The 16,206-nt window shown below is 44.7% G+C and overlaps 1 protein-coding gene across 2 annotated transcripts in view; it reads left to right on the top strand.

Moving 5' to 3' along the window:
- The first annotated feature begins 10,356 nt into the window (after positions 1 to 10,356).
- TRAF3IP2 (TRAF3 interacting protein 2) overlaps positions 10,357 to 16,206 on the top strand; it is a 39,307-nt gene continuing 33,457 nt past the window's right edge. The window contains exons 1-2 of one of the 2 annotated variants that reach the window (XM_019734943.2): positions 10,357 to 10,404; positions 10,890 to 11,085. The gene's annotated coding sequence lies outside the window, so the exon portion shown is untranslated. Of the gene's footprint in view, positions 10,405 to 10,752; positions 11,086 to 16,206 lie in introns of those variants that run through there. The other variant, XM_019734945.2, reaches the window with a different exon arrangement.

Raw genomic sequence — 16,206 nt, 5'->3', positions numbered from 1 at the left:
GCTGCCAGCTGTTACTTCCCTAGAAAAAGGGTCAGAAGGCTGCTGATAGTTAATAGCCAGCCAGAAGCTGCGAGAAAGAACCGTCCCTCGTGGGTTTTAGCTATTGGATGATTGTCAGCTGAGAGCTACAAGTCCTGGTTTGATAAAAGCTAGCTACAGATTTCAAACCATCTTTTTTTCTTTTTCCATTTGTGCTCTGAAATTGTCATGCACTCCAAATGGAACTCCGTGAGCATGAGGGCTTTTGTTCTGCCTTGTTAGGCACCAGCAGTTAGAGTCCTCTCTAGACAGTCACTTTGCAGGGAGGGCCAGTGGGGTGAGATGAAGCGAGGTGAGGCAGGAGAGGGGTTGGGGGCTGGATGAGCTACACAATGCCTGATGGCACACGTGTAACCCTGAGTGAGGATGGACCTGCAGAAAGGGTTTCGTGTTCCGTTTGAGAGACAGGCTCTGGCTCTGGTTGTTTCTGTGATGGCCGGGGGTGGGATGGGATATGCGCTTGTAAGCTAGAGTCAGAATTTATTGACTGCAGCCCCTGAAATGAAATGAGTCACCAGCTCCATGTGCTGGGCATGAAATCCAAATCTCAAATTGCCTTAAGGCTCCCAACTGTTCCCATAGGCCAGCAATCAAGAATTACCTTCTCTGAGACATGGTGTGGAACTCAGTTCTGTAGGTTTCAGGGGGTCGGGAGAGAGGAAGGGGGGGCAGCAGGAATTCTGTACAATGGTGTGCTTTAAATTCAGATGCTTAGGGCTGTCATGTGCAATGCATCAACGGTGAAAAATAAACACCCAGCAGAAGCCAGCTTTGAGTTAAGGCGAATGCACAATAAATTTCAACTGGTTAAATTAATCGCTCACTGCTTGTTGTGAATATTAATCCCAGGGATGGAGCTGGCTTCAACCCAATCAAAAGACAGGTGAAAACTGAAAACAGCAAAACATTTGGGATCTTTAGAGGGAAGGCTTACCTGAGAGCCAAGCTTTGATGCTGAGTCCCAAAGAGAAGCAGAATATGAAAAAACAGCCCCTCCTGCTTTAAAGACACAGATGTGCTGTAATAACCAGCTCGGCCTGCCCTCAGCCCTCACATGTCCCCTCTAGAGCTCTCCAGGGACTTGTATGGAGAAGGGTCTTGCCTGAGGATATGGAAGATGAAAGAGCCAAGACTCCCAATTGTTTTTATTGTGGTAAGATATACATAACATAAAATTTACCATTTTAACCATTTCCAAGTATACATATAATTCAGTGGCATTAAGTATATTCACATTGTTGTGTCACTATCACCACTATCAATTTCCAGAATGTTTTCATCATCCCAAACAGGAACTCTGTGCCCATTAAATAGTAGCTCCCCATTCTTCCCTCTCCCAGCCCCTGATAACCTCTCTTCTACTTGCTCTCTCATTTGACCTCATATAAGTGGAATTGTACAATATTTGTCCTTTTATGTCTGGCTTCTTTCACTTAGCATAATGTTTTCAAGGTTCATTCATGTTGTGGCGTGTATCAGTATTTCATTCCTTCTTAAGACTCTATAATATTCTGTTTTATGGATAGACCATGTTTCGTTTATTCATCTACTGATGGACATTTGGGTTATTTTCACCTTTTGACTACTGTAAGTAGTGCTGCAATAAACATGGGTGTACAAATATCTGTTCAAGCTCCTGCTTTCAATTCTTCTGGGTATATACCCAGGAGTAAAGAATGGCTGGATCATATATTTCACTTTTTAAGGAATCCCCAAACTGTTTCCTAATTTCATCTTAATACTTGTAAAATTTCTGATGTAACGGAAAAATAACCATTATAAAAATATAAAATGATGGTCACTTTTGGCATTTAGGCATCTTGCTGGCAGATCCTGGCTGTTTATGGAATGATCTGGAAGGGACATGGTTGGCTGTGAAAGGTGAGGTCCGCTGCCAGGTCCGTTTCAGGAGGGAGAAACTTACCAGCAATAAAAGGAACTAGACGGTACTGCCTAAGAGAATTGCAAGACTCTTGTCTTCCCTGGGTGGTGCTGAGATAAGGATCTAGAGCTCTGAAAGGAGGAAGAGAAGAAGTCTCTGGAGAGAGGGGGCCAAGCTTGGCACCATGAAGGTCTGGGGGTCCTAGGGTGAAAGATGACCAACGAGATATGCACCAGGCAAAGATGGCCAGTGAAGCTTGAATGCCTCATAGTTCATTTTAAATTGCTTTCTTGGTCTGCCCTGGGCTGTAATTCCCTTCCATTGACCCTAAACCTTCAGCTAAAATCGGTTATGTGCAAGGGAGTTGCGATAGTGGCCCTTTGAGCAAACAGGGAGAATAAGCGAGACAGAGAGGTGGAGGCGGGGCTCTCCAATGTAGAGGGAAATCAGCTGCACCCATGTCCAGCGTGAGCAGAAACTCAAGAGTGCACATTGGCTGTGGAGTCCTTCAGAAATCCTACAGGAAATGAAGTGGGACTGCAGCCACCTGAAATCAATATTAAAGGAAAAGGGAGTGCACACAACAGAGGACTTGGGCTTTCTGGGTTATCCTGAGAACCTCGTGCCTTTGAGCAGGAAAGCCAGACCCCCGTGAGGGAAAGCCCAGCATCATCTGCTGAGCAGAAAAGCCCTGCTTAGTGAATGTTCCAGCAGGCCGGACAATGAGACTCACCCTCTCAGAGACTGGTTGTGGCAAAATGCACAGCCTATGAAACAGAACTCTGAGTGGCAGGGAGCTGGGGGACACTGGGCAGCTTAGATTCGATCTAACTTCTCATCACTCTGAGGACCATCCCCAAATGAGGCCCTCTGGGGCAGGCCCGCCCTGAGCGCTGTGGAGCAGGAACTGGCCTTGGAACATGAACTTGTTCAGACAGAACCGCCCCTCCCTGAGATAGTAGCTTGCAACGTGCCAGTGGCCTCGGAACGGCCATCGTGGGTATCAGAACCTCGATTCTGATTGTCAGGTAGAGTCATCTCTGTCTAGAGCTCCACCTACAGAGACACAGATGAGATTTCTTTAATCAAGACTTGAAGCAACAAAAGACTTGGTAGTGACTGAATCCACACTCTGTAGGAAGAATCAGGCGTAGATTTAATCCTCTCTAGTCACACTTCTATGCAACAAACTGTGAAAGATTCAGTATCATTTTAGTACTGAGGAAAGTCCTGTGTTTCTCTTCACTAGGGGTCTGCAGATAACAGCCTGTGTGACTAAGGGATTAACCTCCGTCTGGCCCCTCTTCAGCACATGATGTCTAGCTCTCATCCTGCATCTCTGCTCTGTGCAACTCGTCCCCCGCGTCACGGCCCTCAGCACTCTCAGTCTTTGCCGATGTAACAGGGAAGGAAAACAATTGATACAAGAAAGAAATCACTGTAGTTGTGCGTCTGAATTCTAGAGGTGTAGGATGGAGGGGGTGGGGAGCAGAAGGAACGTGACTTGATTGTTGAGAAAAACACCTCTTGGGTTACAAAAGGCCAGCCTCCCAGCACAGTCTGGAAGGAGACCGGAAGTGATCTGCATAATGAAAAAGCAGGAATTTGGGGATTTTTCCCCAGGCATCAAGGGAGACTGATGATCCAAACCCAGAATAGCATAAAAGATATCAGAATAGGCTCAAAAAATGGCAAGATCAGGGCATCAGGAGAAAGGTCACTCCAGTGAGAAATTCTCCATGACAGGCAAAGCTGAGGGTCCTCAGAATAGCAGCACCACCCTTGGGCCCTGTTCTGTAGACTCTTGCTACTCAAATTGTGGTCCACAGAACTAGCGTCAGTAGCACCTGGGAGCTTGTTAAAATGCAGAATCTCGGGCCTCAGATTCTGTCATTTAAAAAAAAATCCCCTGGCAGTTTGCATGTACACTCAAGTTTGATAAGACATGTTTTAGAGCGTCAGTCTGCAACTTTGGCTGTACCTAGGAAACACTTGTAGCTCACTGCCAGAACTCTCAGGTGATTCTATGTAGCAAAATCTCGGAAGCACTGCCTGTGACGGCTCCCAACTGGTCTTTTACTGGCACACAGTAAATTGTTTTTAAGATGCAATTCTAAGAACATCTTTCTTATAGATAGCATCTGTATCCCTGTTTCCTTTCACTTCTTCCTATATGCATTCTGCCAACAAGGCAGAGCTGAAAGGAAGATCTTCTAAATGAAAAGAATACGTAATTTTTTTCTTCTTCCAGGAGGGTGTGAGCATCAAGGCAGCAAGCTTAGAGAAAGAAGACAGCTCTGCTTCTACATGAGCTTCCTTAGGGTCTGAGAGGAGAAGTGGTCAGTCTGTCCCCAGAACAGAGAGCAGAACAGGGCAGGCAAAAGCCCTCACGTGGTATGTGGTTCAAACCTTGGATTTTCCTCAACTGGATCCTTACATGTGGTTAGAATCTCTGATTTGCAGTAAACTCTCTAACATACAATAACCCTTATTTGTTAGCATAAAAATACATCTTGTTACATATGAATGTTTGTATTGTCTACTACTTTGTTGACTTCTTTCCCTTACAGTATTAGTATTGACTGATAACTAATTCTTGGTACACTGAGTTATGCATTTACATAGTATTTCATATTTATTATTATAATAGTAGCTAATATTTATTGAGCACAATGCCAGACACTGCACATAGGTCATTTAATCTAATTTCCATACAGTCCCACAGGGTTGTATATAGTTGGGCACTTCACACCTGGCTGAGGAGGCAAGTGGGGCTCAAATAGACCCTGGTCCCCACTCACCAAGCTCTATGCTGGGGGAGAAGTTTCATTTCCTTCACTTAAAGGCGGCATTTGGAGCCTTGTTTACCCATGAAAGAGACACCTTACTATTCTCATTACCTGGATTAAGAAACCGAGGTACAGAGCACAAAGAAGTTAAGAAACTTCCTAAGGTCACACACCTGGCAGGAGGTGAGTAGGCACTCAAACCAGAAATCTGACAGAGCCCAGGCTCTTAGCACGGATGCTCTTGGCATAATGTCTTTTCCACTCCCCAACTGCCCTGTCTCAGGTATTCCACTCCCCAAAGACCAGAAACAGGTATTCGCCTCTCTGTGATTTGCCTTAGGTTCTGTACACCACACTCTGTCTGTGAGTACATAGAGTGTATTCCTGACACCAAAGGGATGGCTGTTCAGATTCTTTGGACAGAGATCTCCAGCTATTGCACCCCGCTGCCCTATACCGAATTTCACAATGTGATGGGAAGAGAAGAGGCATTGAGAATTGTCAGGGAAATGACACCCTGAGGAAATCAACCTTCTAGAGGCTCTTTTCTGGGATGTGCACAGTTTTCATGACAAAACAAGACTTTGGAGCCTGGAAGCCAGGCAGCCAAGTTTGCTCAAAGGGGAGGGTTCACGTGAACTGTCCATTTAGCTCCCTTACTTCCACACCTCACATCTTTGTGGAGCCTTGAAAACTCAGTCTGTCCGTAAAATTGATCTCCCTTCTAACTTTGTGCCTAAAGTTTCCACCATCTAATGCATGTCTTTGGGTTATGCTTGCCCTACCTGCCACTACCACCCTCCAATTCCTCCCTGCTTGCTTCCTGATGCCTGAAATTCCTTTAATATGGAACAAAGGCTTTCATTTCATAGAGGGTGATGAGGCTTAAAATGCAAGCACCCCTCTGAGAGGTGGCACATTGATTTAAATTCACACCATGTAACTTAGGTATAAATGAGTGATCAGATTTTTTCCTGAGAGCACCTTTTGATGAAGGAAAGGCAGAGGAGAGAATAAGGACACTAGAAAAAGCAGTGCTAGAGGAAGGGCAGTCTATGGGTGGTTTCAGCATATGCCCACTGTCCTCCTGGCCACCCCTCAAGTGGGTACCAGCCAGCATGGTGCAGGGGAGAGGCGTGCCATTCTTAGGGAGTCAGATCTGGTTTGAAACCCAGCCCTAGCAAGCTACCTGATTTTTCTACATCTTAATTTCTTCATCTGTAAAATGAGGTTAATAAAATCTATTGTGCAGAGCTGCTTTGGGGATTTTTATTTTAATTGTGGTGATATACACATAACATAAAATTTACCGTTTTAACCATTTTTAAGTGTACAGTTCAGTGACATTAAGTACATTCACATATTGTGCAACTATCCCCACCATCCATCTCCAGAAATCTTTTCATCTTGCAAAACTGAAACTCTGTACCCATTAAACAATAACTCCCCTTTCCTCCCTCTCTCCAGCTCCTGGCAACCACCGTTCCAATTTCTATCTCTATAAATCTGACTATTCTAGGTAGCTCATATAAGTGAAATTATTCAGTATTTGTCCTTTTATGACTGCTTGTTTCACTTACCATAACGTCCTCCAGGTACATCCATGTGGTAACACACATGTCAGAATTTCCTTCCTTTTTTAAGCTGAATAATATTACATTGTATGTATATACCACATTTTGTTTACCCATTCATTCATCCAACACTTAGGTTGCTTCTACCTTTTGCCTTTCGTGAATAATGCTGCTAGAACCATGATACACAAATATCTCTTCTAGACTCTGTTTTCACTTCTTTCAGGTATATATCCAGGCGTGGGATTTCTGGTTCATACAGTAATTCTATTTTAAAATTTTTGAGGAACCACCATACTGTTTTCCATAGAGGCTGCACCGTTTTACATTCCCAACAGTATACAAGGGTTCCAATTTCTCCACATCCTCGCCAACACTTAGTTTCTATTTTTCTGTAGTAACCATCCTAATTTTTAAATGTAACCTAAATAAAGCCACCCATGTATGAGCGTACATGTCCAAAAGTCAAACAATTGAGTACATCCAACTAGAGACTTGGAGAATAATGTAAGATTATTTATCATAGATTTTCTTGAAGGGGCACCAGGATCCCTCCTGCTCTTTCACCACCACATTTCTCCCCAAAGGACAAAGGCCCTCACTGCCACCCCGCTGTGTCTCTTCCACATCCTGCTGGGCTTGTGCCACTTCCTCAGCGTCCCTTTCCAAACATTCCTCTCATCTGACGTACCCTGAAGGGCAGCCCCCATAGGAAGCAGAATCTGGTCTCTCTCTGCTCTCCTCTCTCTCGGGAAGCGGCTATCTGGTGAATTTCTCTACTTCGTTATACAGATCATGAAAACCACTTGGCACATAGTAGATACTCAATAAATGGTAGCTAATCTTACAGTACGTACCTCAGAGAGGTATTGTGAACATTAAATGAGTTTATGCATGCAAAGTTCTTGGCACACCGCTGACACTTAATAGGCACTCTTTGAACGTTAGCTATTATTGGGCTGGTAATAACGAGGATCCCTGGGTTAGGACTTCATCATTTTTTAGCGAGAGGAGCTGCCAACAACTTTGGGTCCAGTTGATCTGAGGGGAGTCACCTTGGCCCAGATAACCTTTGGATTTTCTCAGAACTTTGGACTGCTCCGCTTTCGGTATGCAAATGTCAGGTGAAGAGACACACCATGGCCCTAGGAAAATGGCATGACAGGACCTTTTGTACCTCATGAAGCCACTGTTCTCAATAGTCCCTCAGTAGTGGAAGAAGGGGTGTAAATCTGTACTGGCTCAAGGAACCTCCTGGGGGGGGAAAGAATAAGTTAGCCCTTTCCTTGTGAGAGTTCGTATTACCAGGACCTCTTGGTTAGATTCTTTAGGTCCTGACTGATTCTGCAGATAGAACTGGAAACAGTTCCAGAGCAGAACTCGCCAGGGATTGGAGGAGGGTAGTGATGGGTTCTGGCTTCTGCCTGGGCCTGGCAGCCCCTCTGGACTAGAAGCAGCGCACCAAAGCAGTGGAGAAGACACGGGCGGACTCGCAGCTTGTCTAGTGGCTAGTTGGTTTGGAGCTGCCTGCATCTCCAGCTTTTGCTTCTGAAAGAGACACAAGAACATGTTAAGACTCTTTCAGCTCACATGCCTAGCACCTAGCCAATGTCTGGAATGAGGCAAGCACTCACTGAAGGTTGTGGTACTGAAGTAACCAGAAAGGGCAGAACCGGGCACTAGTAGACTGGGCGTCTCCTCTTCCTGCCTCTGTCCCCAAAGTGACTCCACTATCAGAAGTTGTGGGGAGTTATCCAGCCATGTCTAGGTGCTGGGGACCCTTTGAACAAGGCCCATTCCCAGGGCAGTGCATGATGGGAGTATTCTCTTTCTCATGATGTGTCATAGTTTTATTCTGCCCTTTCAGCATTTGAAATTATAGCATTTAAAAATGGAAAATCAAGGCTTGTCCAAGGAATGAATCTTCCCATTTTTTCCCCCTTTTTTTTCATAGATTAGTGCTGTGGAATGGAGAGTTTCTGAGCATTAGGTCCAAATGGTTTTGTTTTGTTTTGTTTACAGAGAGGGGAAAAACTGACCTTTATCTAATTATTCCTTTTGCAAGAATACTGAACAAACTCTAGAATCTGGCAAACATAAATGCTTCCTTCTTAGACTTTTAACTGGAGGAAGAGAGCTGACCTACATCTTGACTACTCTACCTATTATTTATACAGCAGCCATCACCATATAAACACAGCACCATGGTAACTGGCACAGTCTCAGCCACACCCTTGTATTGCCTAAACCTTTTTTTCCCACTTGAAGTTGTCAAGAGTTGTGCAAAATAACAAAGTTACTACCTGTGTTCCACCCAAACATGTAGCAAGGACAGACTACAAGAGGGCTATGGGGGGAGGGGAAGTAACGTCCACCTGGAAGTGAAACAGTTCTGGAATCCTTCTCCCCAGTCTGGCTGTGTGACCTTGGAGAAGTTACTCAATGTCTCTGAGCCTGGGATTCCTCAAAGGTACAGTGAGAATGACAGTAAGTGCAGCTCATGAGACTATTTGGAGAATTAAGTGTGCTAACAGGTAGTGTATGATAGGTCCTCAGTGAAGATTTCCCTCCTGTGATGACAGCTAAACGGGTGTGTGTGTGAGCCTGAAAACTAGCTCCCAGTGGGAACTCCTGGGGGCCAGAAGTGTCCTTTTCCCAGACTCTCTGCCACTTCCCCTGTAATCATATTTCACTGTAACTCCCTCGAGCATGTTCTGATGGAAATTTCTCACGTTTAGGGCACCCTCTCTAAACAGTTTACATCCTTAGGCTGTTTCTCAGAAGGGGCCCCAGCAAAGGCGGACCATTAACTCATTCCCCCAAGTGCCTGCCTTTCTGCTTAGGATAAGTTGGGACGGGAGGAAGGCCCAGGTCACAGCAATTGAAAGGAGCACTTCAGCACTTGGTGTTTTTCCTACAGGATCCTTAAGCCTCTCACATCTGGGAAAATGGGAAAAAAGGAGGAAAAAAAAAAAGATTCCCCTTGTTTTTCCTGATGGATTGTATTCCAAAGGCAGTACTTGACAGAAGCATCTTCCAGGCTTTTCCCAATCCATTTAAGGGCATCTAAAAGAAATGAAAAATATTTTTCATCCCACCTTTTTCTTTGCTCTCCCTCTCTTTTCCTCCCCTTGCCATGCTTCTTCTCTTTTCTGTTCTCATCTCCTCACACCAAAAGTATCCTGGTACCAACCACTCCATAGGGAATGCTATTTTACCCTACCCTAAAAAAAGATTATTATAATAATAATTTTGAGGCAGAAAGTCCAAGGCCTTACTATTAAAAAAAAACAAAAACCTTTATTATTCTTAATGAATAAAGTACTATATGCTTGTTGAAGGGGGGGAGTCAAAGAGTCCATATGTGTGTATAGCATAAAAGCCATCCATTCTCATTCATTCCCCTCAATCCCATTCACTGGAGCTAACAACCATTTAACAGTATGGCATGCATTCTTCCAGAAATTTCTGTCATTGTCATTTTTGGTCATTTGACAGAGATATAGTGATTGCCTACTATGTTCTGTGTAATGTGCTAGGTCCTGGGACCAGTGGTGAACAAACATAAACCTATGTATGTACGTGTGTTTATCTGTCGCATACATTGGCAAAAATGAGATCATGTTTTTCAATAAATTATATCCACTTTTCCATTTTAGTACATAGAAATAAATATAGTCATAAATATTTATGATTGTTAACAGCTCTGTAAATTCCATTGTAAGGATATACCAAAAACGTGTACAATCTGTATACGCTGTTTTAAAAACAAGCTGCATTCCCTCTGCTTGTAGAATATAGAGCAACCCGCTTGGTGTGGCCCGTTTGAACAGAACCTGGCAGTCTGGCTGGGAATGCTCTGGGGACTGTCCCCTGCCCAAGGGTGGAGAGCCAGTCTGCCGCGTGGCTGATCCTTGGGCCTGGACAACAGGCAGGCAAGGCCAGCACCAGGAGCACAGTGTGTGCCTGCCAGGACCCCGATGTGGTGTCCAGCTGGCCCGTGGCAAAACTGAGCTCACACCCAGCTCCCTCTGAGTCCAGAGCTCCGGGCACAACATCTCCCATCACACTCTGCTGCCCCAGTCATCCTGTCTCCAGATCTCCTTCAGCAATAAATTCTGTAGGCTACCGATTGAACAAGAAGGGAGGGGGAGAAAATAAACTTGAGGTCATGAAAAATGCAGCCAGAGGAGGATGTGTGTGTGTGTGTGTGTGTGTGTGTGTGTGTGTGTGTGTGTATTTATGTGTACGTGCTTACAGGGCAACGGGTTAAGGGCAGTAAACGCTAATGTTTTAAGCAATTAGAAATATGAAGAAGCTATTATTTTACACTCCCACTCACTATCTACCCCCAGTCTTCTCCTTTGGAACTGCTAATGAATAACCAATCTTAACACCCCAATTCAACCCCCTCCCCAGGCACCTCTCAGGCTAGGGAGCTGCGATAACGCTGAGGGCCAGGGGATACATTCCTCGGCAGTTATTTAGCTGGATGGTGGAAACCAAAATGCAGCCTAATTGGTCAGTAGCCTTTTCTAGTGAATGAAGGAGGTTTCTGTTTTAAGAAATAAAGTGACTTCTCGGCTGTTGATTCACTGCCCACAGGGAGATTTTTAAGCGGAGGCTTCCTAGCCTCAGTAGAAATTTGCATACAACTTCCACTTCCTGCTTCAGAGCCTGTTCTACTGCTTACCTGGGCCCCGGAGAGGTTGGAGGGCAGCCGGAGCGACCCAAGGTGGAGTGACACAGGAAGGAGACAGCGCGACCACCCGTGGCCTGGTCTGTCCGTAGTGGGTCTACGGTAAGTTGTTTAGACTTACCTCGCCTGCCTAGCCTTACTTCTTAACCAGTGGCCCATTTTCAAAACACTCTTGTTTTCTCCTTTACTGACATGTTTTGCCTTCCTTTCCCCCACCTCCTTCGCCCCACCTTTCACTTGAGACCAACTCGGGCTGAGAAAAATGACAGTTAAGTTTCTACTGCGAGAAAGTGGTGGTGGTTTAGTATTTCAGACGGGCGAGCCGAGATTAGCTCTTTGAGGAGCTGGAGGCACCCACACCGGGTCCGGTGCGCGCTGCCCGGGAACCATCTGTTTGAGTACTTACGCGTCTCTACGAGTTTCAATTAAGAATAGAAGCCCCACTTCTCCGAGGGTGCTGGGGATGGCAAAGATTAAGTAATTGGCTTCCAGCCCCAGGACGCGTCAGTGGCAGAGATGGAAGCGAACTCCCAAGTGTGCTTGATCCCTGTTTCATGCTGGGAAAAAATCAACACCACATTCTTGGGCCGGGAAGATGGGCTCGCTCGCGGCTGGCGGGGGGCTGCCTTCCCCGCCCCGCCCCCGCGGCCCTCCGCCTCTCCCAGCAGCCCAGCCAGACGTTTGCTGGCACTGGACAGAGTGTTTAGGGAAAACAAGGGAGAAATGCTATTTATTACATTATCTTAGAAGCTGATCAAGCTTCATGGGACTTTCAAGTTCAAGATAGTCTTTTAGAAGAGGGGGATACTGTTAATGAGCAGGAGAAAAATGAGACCAAATGATGAATTAAAAAAAGAGGACAAGAAACTTGGTTTCAAGTTTTCACTCCCCTTCTCGCTGGCTCTGAGACTTAGGCAATTCACTTTGGTGTCTCTAGGCCTGGAGATTTCTTCATCAATAAAATGTGTGGGGGCGGGGGGTGGGGGTAGTGAACTAACATGATTTTTGTCTAAATTCCCGTCTAACAAAATAAGGCGAGGGTAACAGGAGTCCCAGAGAGGAGCCGTAGTGGGTGGTCTTTGAAAGACTTGTATGTTGATTTTTTTCAAATATATTAATTTTACCTTCTGTTACTAGATGGTTAGTCCATGGAGGAAAAGGACTTTGTTTCTTAATCTTTTTTTATGCCGGAGCTCCCAGTGTACTATCAAACACTTCTAAGTGCTCAGGACCTTTTCACTTAAGCTGCTCTGATTTCTGTTTCACTCACCTGCTGTAAAGGCAAAAGGTAAACCCATAGTCTGGGAGAAAGGTTAAAGGAGGCTGGGCAGCCACAGGGCTCTGGGGGAGGGCTACCTGGAATTTCGGCGTTTTTATTGGCTCTGGCTAACTAGGAGAAACCGGGGGTTTCTTGAATTAGTTCATGTCCCATTTGGGTCACACAGGAAGAACTGTCCTGTGCACTTGCCCACTGAGTCAAGGCAGGCCAAAGAACTGGCAGACAAGCCTGGTTCCAGAAGGCTGCATTACTGACTTAGCTGGAGCTGGAAATCACTCCTCAGCTAGACTAATCGCTGTTGTGGGTGGGGAGGGTGCTTTCATGGGAGGTGAAAGGAAGCTGTGAAGCACATCCTGATACCATGTAAGGGTGATGACTATGATTGGACGCATTATTAGATGGCAGACACACAGAATCCTTAACCTTTTCCGAACCACTACTTTTGTTGTTATTGTTTCTTTTGGGCAATTACGCTCTGTCAGAATAGTTCATACAAGCCCTGGCTGATTGGGATGGGCTGACTCACAGCTTTTGGTATTGCCAAACTTTCTGTGGAATATCGAAGTCTTGGTATAGTCCTCCATCATGTTTTTTTGACAGCTGTCTCTGTCCCCCTGGGATGAGAGGTCAGGAATTTCAAGGCGTTTCACCTGTGATGAGTTACAGGGGAAGGCAATCATATTTGCAGGCATTCTGTAACAGGCACTCAGAAAGATAGACTATGTGGGTAGTTGGTCTAACTTAAATCTATTTTACCCATCGCAGAATCGAAGTCTCGGAAATATTCTTAATTCAAATCACTTTTCTGCTGTTGGCTATTTTAGATTAACCTTAAAAAACACACATATGAATTGAAGGCAACTGATGCAGAAAAGAATACAGATGAGGCATATTAAACTCTATAAATTCCTTTCAGATCCCACGAAATGACCCCTAATGTTTAATTACATTTCTTTATCAAAACAATCCTGTAATCCTTCCTTTGGTGAGAAAGCATCTGAGGATTGGAATCAAGAAGCTCTTCCCCTGGGCCTCTCTCCTTTCTTCCCAGTGTTTTGTCACCAAGATATTTTTAGTTCCTGAGACCCAGGCTATCCTTTCTCCCTCTGACATTCTTCACATCTCTTGTCCCGCTAGGTTCCTACTAGCATTCATGTGCTTCCATGTCTGACTGCTCGGCTGCGTGTGTGTACAGATTTGTACACAGACCTTCCTGGAGACCAGAAGTTATGAACTGGCTGAGGGAGGAGGGTGGGCTTTCTTCTACCCTATGACCCTGAGACCTGTGCCAGTTTGGCTTGTTTCCTTGAGAAGGCAGCTGAAATCAAGCTGTTTGGGACTGATTGGAGCCCCCCAGCCCACATGTACCCCTTCCTTCCACCCCGCAGACTGGCTGGGGTCTTGGCAGCTCCCTCAGTGATGAGGGAAACTTGGCTCTTATCTGTCTCATTGTTTTCCCATGCTCAGGGTTCCGGTGTTTTTCCTTCTTTCCCTCCCAGGGTCACCAGGTCTCCCTTCATCTCTGAACTCGCTTCCTCCTCTGTGATGTCTTCTCAGACTATTCCTGGCTTACCAGCTTACCGATACCACTCTCGCCTTTCACCTGGATTCATTCTTTCCTTTCCTTCCAACTGCCCCTTGTCACACCCAAGAAGACATCAAATCACAATTTAAATAAGTCCTTCTCCTACTACACCAATTAAGGGCAAATTTTTAAAAATTTTCTTCAAGTTTTTATAACTTTCCTTGCTTCTCTCGCCCCTTCTCCTTTCTTCTTTTCTATCCCTTCTCCTTTCTCTCCTGAGTTTTCCTGTCCGCTCCTTCCTCTCCTTCACGCTGGGGTCTGGACTGAATTAAGAATCACCGATGTGTGTGCAGAGAAATCTTATCTGAAACAAGCAAACAACCCCTGGGCTGTTGTGAGGTTGTTCTCTAAGTGTTTATTACCAACTTCCAACGTGGCCGAGTCAGTCTGTTCCCGTTAGGCCCTCTCCTCCTTGTTCAGCGGCTCAGAGACGTTCCAGAGCGGACTTCTTCAAATCAGGTCAGGTCACGCTGTGCTGCCTTTGGCCTGACCTGAGTCGTACTGTGAAGGGGTAGGAACAAGAGCCAGTAAATGCTCCCTTGTCTCCAGGGCTCACCACTGCTTCCAATCCTCTGGCAAACCAAATGGAAGAACTGCTCTGTCTGGGAAATTCTGCAAGTAAAGTTGGAAGTATTTATTCACTGGAATTTGACCCTGAGCCAAACAGTTCACTCAAAACCAACTTCCACTAAGCAAACTGATGTTGTGAAAGTTCGCATGCATTTGGGCAATAAACAAAGAACATTAATGAGTTTAAAGATTTTTTTTTTTTAAATCCATGACTTTTAGACACATTAAAAAAAAAAAAAAACTACTCCCCGAAGGATGAAGTTCAGACCTTGAGAATCTGTAATTGAAAGTATCTGATCCAAATTGGATGAGGGTCTTCCTAGCTGTAAATTTATATATTTATTTCTGATGACCCCCTGAAATATTCATGCTGTGTTTCTAGGACCCTTCAACCTTACTGTTGACCCAAAGAGTGCTTTAAAAAAAATTCCAAGCAGTTGGTGAACTGCAGCAGCAAGCCTTGATTGCTCGGAGCTGGTAATGTGGTTTATTAATTACTCAGGCTGCTCGCTCCTGCCCTTCCTGTGTTTCTTGCTCTGCTATTTGTCTTCTTCCAGGGACATAACACCTTCATTAAATCCCATCCGTCCTTGCCTCAGACGTGTCCCCTGGAAGATATCCCCTCTCTAGACGTATCACCATTTATCATCATCCTTTGTTTATGCTCTGTCAACCAGTTTTCAATTTATTTTGAATTCAGTTTATGATTAAAATTTAATGAGATCCAATCAAGTGCTTTTCTCAAATCAAGATGCCTCTGCAATCTCATCCATATCCGATCCGCTATTGTCACGGCGTGAAGGCAAGCCACCACAGATTTCCAGGCTGGCGATTCTTTGTACAACACAGGTTGCCTATATCCATGACTCCTGAGCTTCAAAGAGAAGGGTTCTAAAACATATTTATTCCAGAAGCTTCTAGGGGTTGCTCAACTCCCCCATCCCTTCCCCGCCTCCCTCAAATAGCTGTATAAGTTAATGCTCCCAACCTAGATACAAAATGGTCACGTGAACAGCTTAGGTGCTGAACTGCTTGGATTTGAATCCCATCTGTGCTACTTACTGGCCTCAGTAAAGTGAGGGAAAGTTACTTAACCTCCCCATGCCTCAGTTTCCCCTTCTATATAATGGGGCTGACAATGGTACCTATCAAATACGGTGGCTGTGAGGATGAAATAACTTAATACATGCAAACAAAACACTTGGAACAATATTTAGCACATAATAAACATTCAATAAATATAAACAATTATTACTAACAAAGGGTACGGTTTCTTAGTATATCCATTTCATTAGGTTTATATTTTGAGTTATCAGCATAATCAATAATCAGAGGTTGGTAAACTACAACTCTCCGGCCAAAGGTAGCCCATGGTCTATTTTTCACTGGCATATTATTAAGGATAGTTTTTATATTTTTTAAGTGTTGTTTAAAAACAAACAAACAAAGACAGTATGAGACAGAGACCATATGTGTCCACAAAGCATGAACCATTTACTCTCTGGACCTTTACAGAAAAAGTTTGCTAACCCCCTCCACCCATCTCTGTGGTTTTAATGGAAAGAGGCGATCTATAGTCTAGATTCGGCTGTGCCTTTGGAAAAGCTCCTTTATGTGTCTAAGTCTCTGTGAAATAGGAATGGTAGAGTGATACCACATACCCTGCCTGTGGCCCCAATTGTTTTAAGGACCAAATGAGATGATGTGTATCAAATGTGCTGGAAATACACATGTTGGTTGAAAAGATATGGTCTCCAAACATTAGGTTCACATAATGGTGTTAGCATCC

The sequence above is a fragment of the Rhinolophus sinicus genome, linkage group LG05 (genome assembly GCF_036562045.2).
Source record: "Rhinolophus sinicus isolate RSC01 linkage group LG05, ASM3656204v1, whole genome shotgun sequence".
Lineage (NCBI taxonomy): Eukaryota > Metazoa > Chordata > Mammalia > Chiroptera > Rhinolophidae > Rhinolophus > Rhinolophus sinicus.
The sequence above is the reverse complement of the archived record's forward strand: the minus strand, read 5'-3'. Positions and strand labels throughout refer to the sequence as shown.